Consider the following 5,759-nt stretch of genomic DNA (forward strand, 5'->3'; position numbering starts at 1 on the left):
AGATATTATAATTATTAATGATTTCTTTTAGTTATTGATACAGCCTTGAATTATATACCAGGCTCAGTTTTTCTCTTCATTCCTAAGAAATCACATCCTTTGGGTACTTAAGAAAGTCTCTTTTAATCTCATTCCAGAGACTACCCTCTTTCTACACATTTGGTAAGGTACAGAGTGGCTAACTACCCCAAAATGAACATCCCCTATTTATGTGTTAGATTGTATAAGCATTCCATTTATATGAATAGGGAACGCTTCAAAACAAAAAGCCACTTTACATATGAGTGATGCCACCTAGTGCATCACGGTGAGGGGAATAAGGAAGACGCATGGAGCTGTACTCATCCATTGCTAGATGTTTCATTTATTTCCTTTAATAAACTACATAAGTGGGATTTGGCTCTGAATTCTCATTGTGTTGGGTCCCTAGGTCTAGATTAGGGCATAAAGCTTTTAGAACATATATCTAAGTGATCAAATAAGATTGTCTTAAGTTTAATTCATCAAACATTAAAAGCCTACTGTTCTTGTGCTAAGATATAGAAATAGAAACTCACATCTGTATAACTCTTTTACAAAGCATTTTCCTCTCAACCACCTAGTGAGACAATTAATGCAATTATTATTTCCATTTTATTGATGATGGAACCAAAGCTCTGAAAGATAGTCACTTGCCCATGATCACACATATAGCATTTAAAGTGGGGTTCAAACCCAAGGGTTCTGACCTCAAGGACTATCTTCATTTAGTGCAGCCATTAGTGAACATAACATGTGCAGTACATAGACACATATGATAGAAGGCAGAGTATTATACTCCCAGAGGAGAGATCCAAGGAGAAATCTCTAGGAAAATTCTGGGAGAGGAGATACCAGCACTTCCAGTTGGGGGTGGTGCAAGCAAGGTTTCATGGAGTAGGTAGCCCTTCAGTTATAGACTGAAAGAACAGAAGGATTTTTTAATGGCAGGGTTAAATAAAAAGTGCAGTTCTAGGGGGAGTAGGATGGCTTGTGTGAATACCTGGGGGCAGGAGATGACACCTCAAAGGGCTTCATGAAAGCCGTTAGTCATGTGGCCAGGATCTAAGCGCATAAAAAAAGCATTAAATTAAATTATGAAGGGAAAGGCTGAAGCGTTTGTAGTTTTCTTTATAGGTATAGGATATTAGATTTAGTCCTAGAAGATGTCATCTTGTACAGCCTGCTCGTTTTATAGATGAGGAAACTAAAACTGAGACATTAACTTACTTATCCAAGGTTATACAGATAGAAGAACAGGCAAAATTTGAAGCTGAGTCCTCAGACTCCAAATCTAATGACTTGTCTGTGACAATATCTAGGGAGCCAATGAAAGTTTTTGAGTAGAAGTGGGACATATGTCAGACCAGTGTATTTAGGGATAGCAAATGGAACTATTTTCCATTGGTATATAGAGCTTCCAGAAGAGAAAACTCTCTGTACCAATCCATGTTGACGTTTTCTTTGCAATCCATAGTTTCAGAGTGACTTAGAGCATTGAAAAGTTATGACTTACTCAGGGTTATATAGCTATTATGTATCAAAGATGAGAAGTGAATCCAGATCTTTCTGACTTTTTGAGGTCAGGTGTGTGTGTGTATGTGTGTGTGTGTGTGTGTGTGTGTGCGTGTATACACGTGTGTGTGTCAAACATTTATTAAGTGTCTACTGTGTGCCTGGCACTGTGATTTACAAACATCTCATTTGATCCTCACAACTTTGGGAGAGAGGTGCTGTTATTATTCCCATTTTGCAGTCAAGGAAATGGAGGCAGACAGAGATTTAAGTGATTTGCCTAGGGTCACATGGCTAGCAAGTGTCTGAGACTGGATTTCAGCTCAGGTCTTCCTAATTCTAGGTCCAGTGTTCTCACCACTGTGTCACCCAGATGCTAATGAGAGATGTTAAGGGTCTGAACTAGGGGGGTGACTGGGAGAAGATGTGAGACATGTAAAATCAGCAGGTCTTGAAGACTGACAAGATATGAGGGGTGGGAGAAAGAGTAACTTCTGCTAGATAGCAATTTTCTGAGAGTCTTTGAGTATTTGTCAGGTTATTATGTGAAAGAAAGGACCTTTGGCAGAAATAGAAGGAAACTGAGAGAATGGACAGGTTTTGGGGGATGATTTTCCCCTAAATGTTAATACCTGAGGCAGCATGGTAAGTTGGCTAGTGTCTAAGTCAGAATCGAGAGGCCCTGGGACCCAGGACTTGACAAATAGCTATTTGGCTCCAGTTCAGTCACTTGTCACAGGCAATAGTTGCCAATCTCCATTAGTAGGAGTTTCTCTACCTAGGCTTGCCTACACTAATGAAATCACAGGTTGAGATCCCCACGCACATCTCCACCCCTAAATGGTTTTTAATACCCAGAGATTTACTATCAGGTGATTTTTGAATATAACAATTGTAGCAGAGTTGTTAGCGTGCATACATTTGTTGCTGTTCTCTCTATTCTCCATGTTGTCATCTCGCAAGAGATAGCTTTCCTGTCCCCATCATAATTTTTTAAAAATGTCCTATTTTATATGATGTCACAAACTCGTGGGACTACTACTTCTCATCACCTATTAAGTATTTACTCTCCAAAACTTAAAGAATACACTTTAAGGTAATATGTTAGTATTAATTGCTCCACATTCAGTTGATTAACAAGTTTTTTTGTTTTGTTTTGTTTTGTTTTTGAGAGCCTAACTTATTATTATTTTTTTGTTGTTGTTTTGGTGAGGCAATTGGGGTTAAGTGACTTGCCCAGAGTCACACAGCTAGTGAGTGTTATGTTATGTGTCTGAGGCTGGATTTGAACTCAGGTGCTGCTGACTCCAGGGCCGGTGCTCTATCCACTGTGCCACCTAGCTGCCCAAGAGCCTAACTTTTTTGGTAGTGGTGAAGGTGAGATTTGAGATTTGTCTTGTTGGATGCACAGGCAGAGAGAGAATTAGAGTGAAAGGAAAGATGGGGTAGAAGGAAATGGAGGTAGGCGCTCCTGGAGATCCAGGAAGGGTTGAAGTTTGTCTGAATAATACTAATATGACACTGTGATATTGAACAGGTGAACCTCAACACTTTAAGTACAATTACATGACTGGCCAACTTTTTCTCCCTTATCAAGGCTCCTTGGAATGCCAAAAGCATTTGGTGCCCTCCTAGGGTTTTCATTCCTTGAAAGAGCTGTTGATTTCATTTTTTGTTGTTGCAGAGCATGGACTCTTAAAACCACAAGAGCCAGAAACATGATGGAAATAGGAAACATGTAGAACTAATTATTAACAGTTAATTTTTGCCCCTCCTTTTTCAAGCTATTGACTCTCTTGCATACCTCTCATTTCTTTTCCCATTTTTTCTTCTACCTCTCTCATTTGACTTTTAAAATCTGTCTTGAGCTCTTCTAAAAAGACTTTTTGGGCTTCAGACCAGTACATATTCCCTTTTGCGGTTTCTGATGTGGGTTTGTTGACAGTGTTGTTCTCTTGCAAATTTCTGTCTTGATCTTCACTCTTCCCATAATAAGAATCTATCATATGTTTCTTTTTGCTGATGGTGTTTGCTTATTTCCTGGCCTTTAAAGAGATTGGGCTCTCCTGCTGGGGAGTTTCTTGTGTTGGGAGCCTAGGGCCTGGTCGATGGCTTTGTGGTGCTGGGGCCTCCAGTGTTGGCAGTTGGAGGCTGTAGGATTCTGGCAGCTTACCTGGGGTTGGGTGGGAATCAGCAACACTGGAACTCTAGGGGTAGGATTGGGTAGTGTGGCCCCTGGAGATTTCCTGCTCACCTGGGCCTTTCCTTCCTTTTGCTTTCTTCAGCTCCTTCCAGCTGGATATTGCAGGATGTTTATCTGCCCTGGGCCCCTTGCAGGGCTGCTTCCCTTAGTTTTGCTGAGGCACTGGAAGACCCAGTTGCTGTAGAATGCCCAGGCACCTGGTGGTTTTCCGAGCTGGTTTCCACCAGTTCTGCCACCCTCACTGAGGCACTTGGGGGTCCTGTGTTGGTGTTTGCTTTCTGCACCACCTAGGTTTTAGGATCTCCTCCATGTATGCTGAGGTGGGGCTTTCCACTCACTTGCTGGGACTCCTCTCATTCTGTACTGCTCCCCAGGGCAAGAGGGACCTTTCCTGTTAATCCCTCAAGCTACCTGGGTGACTGGACTGCTGCACCCCATCTTTCTTCTGGTTCAGCTGTTCCATGGTTTTTCCTGGGGTGATATTTTCTGGGCTTTCAGAGGTTAATAAGGGAGGGTAAGAGCCACTTCTTATTCCACCATCTGGGCTTCTGGAAGCAGAAGTCTTTTACTTCATATTTTAAAGTGTTGTTTTTGTTTTTTGTTTTTTTTTTTGTCTGTGTTTTCTTTAAAAACATGAATATTATGGTTTTGTTTTGCATGATTGCACATGTATAATCTATATAGAATTGCTTGCCTTCTCAAACGGGATGTGGGGGGGAGAGAGGAATGGAGAGAATTTGGAACTCAGAAATTTTAAAAAGAAATGTGAAAAATTATTTTTACATGTAACTGGGAAAAGATAAAATGCTGAATAAAAGCTACAAAAAGAACACTGAGTTGCACAGTACGGAGGACAGATCCTTAGGGTACCCCCGAGGGTGAAGACTCCCTTCCAGGTGAACTTTGAACCATTACTCAAAGAGTAGGAATTTGAATTCAGTCATTCAACCAGTTTTGAACCCATTTGATTATGTTATCATCTTGTCCACATTTATCTTCTCCTCAAGAAGAGTATGGTTTACTTTATCAAAAGCTTTGCTAAAGTCTAGGGGAACAGAAATCTTTTGATCTACTAGTTTAGTCCTTTGGTCAGAAAAGGAAATGAGGTTAATCTGGCATGATGTATACTGAAAGCCATATTGGCTCTCTGTAATTATGACTTCCTTTTCTCATTGTTTGTCAACCATTTCTTTAGTGAGCAGTTGTGGAATTTAAGTAAGTCAAACTCTCTGGTATATAGTTTGCACATTTTGCTCCCCTTCCTCCAGGGCAAGAGGGGCCTTTCTTGCTAATCCCTCAAGGTACCTGGGCTACCAGACTGCTGCACCCCATCTTTATGCTCCAGGGTTTTTCCTGGGGTGATATTTTCTGGGCTTTCAGAGGTTAATAAGGCACCGTGAGAGAGACTTATTTCTTACTCTGCCATCTTGGCTTCAGGAAGCAGAACTCTAGAACCAACTCTTGAAATCAAGTCTTTGGCCTCTCTGAAATCAAGGATATCTATAATAAGAAAGCTGTTTCCTGTAATATAATAAATAGAGGAACATTGTATCTGGAGAACTGACTTTAGTATTAAGGTCAAGGAGTTTGGACGGGTCCTCAACTTTCTTGAAATGAAGGTTTTAAAGTAGGTGAACATGAAAGAGTGGGGGTAAAGCTCAGGACAATGATGTTTTTTGTAGGATTTGTCATTTTCCAAAGAACTTTACAAATATTTATTAATACCCACAGCTCTCGGAATGAGGCCACTTTGAAGAGGAGGAAGCTGTGATACAGAATGACCAAAGAACTCAGTTCCATCCTAAAGTTGTTGACAGAATTTGAGATTTGAAATTCATCCTTTCTTAGCCTCTTTTCTAATAACAGGCTTTCTAAACAGTATTTTTAAAATGATAGAAAAATATTTTGGTCTTCCTGAAGATAAGATTAGATAAAATCTATAACACTTCTAGGGAGAACCCCATCCCCAACAATATCCTATCTCCTGAAAATTAAGCTTAAAATTCCTATCCAAGTTCAAAGA

Source organism: Vombatus ursinus, unplaced genomic scaffold (assembly GCF_900497805.2).
Source record: "Vombatus ursinus unplaced genomic scaffold, bare-nosed wombat genome assembly UNPS02014841.1, whole genome shotgun sequence".
Lineage (NCBI taxonomy): Eukaryota > Metazoa > Chordata > Mammalia > Diprotodontia > Vombatidae > Vombatus > Vombatus ursinus.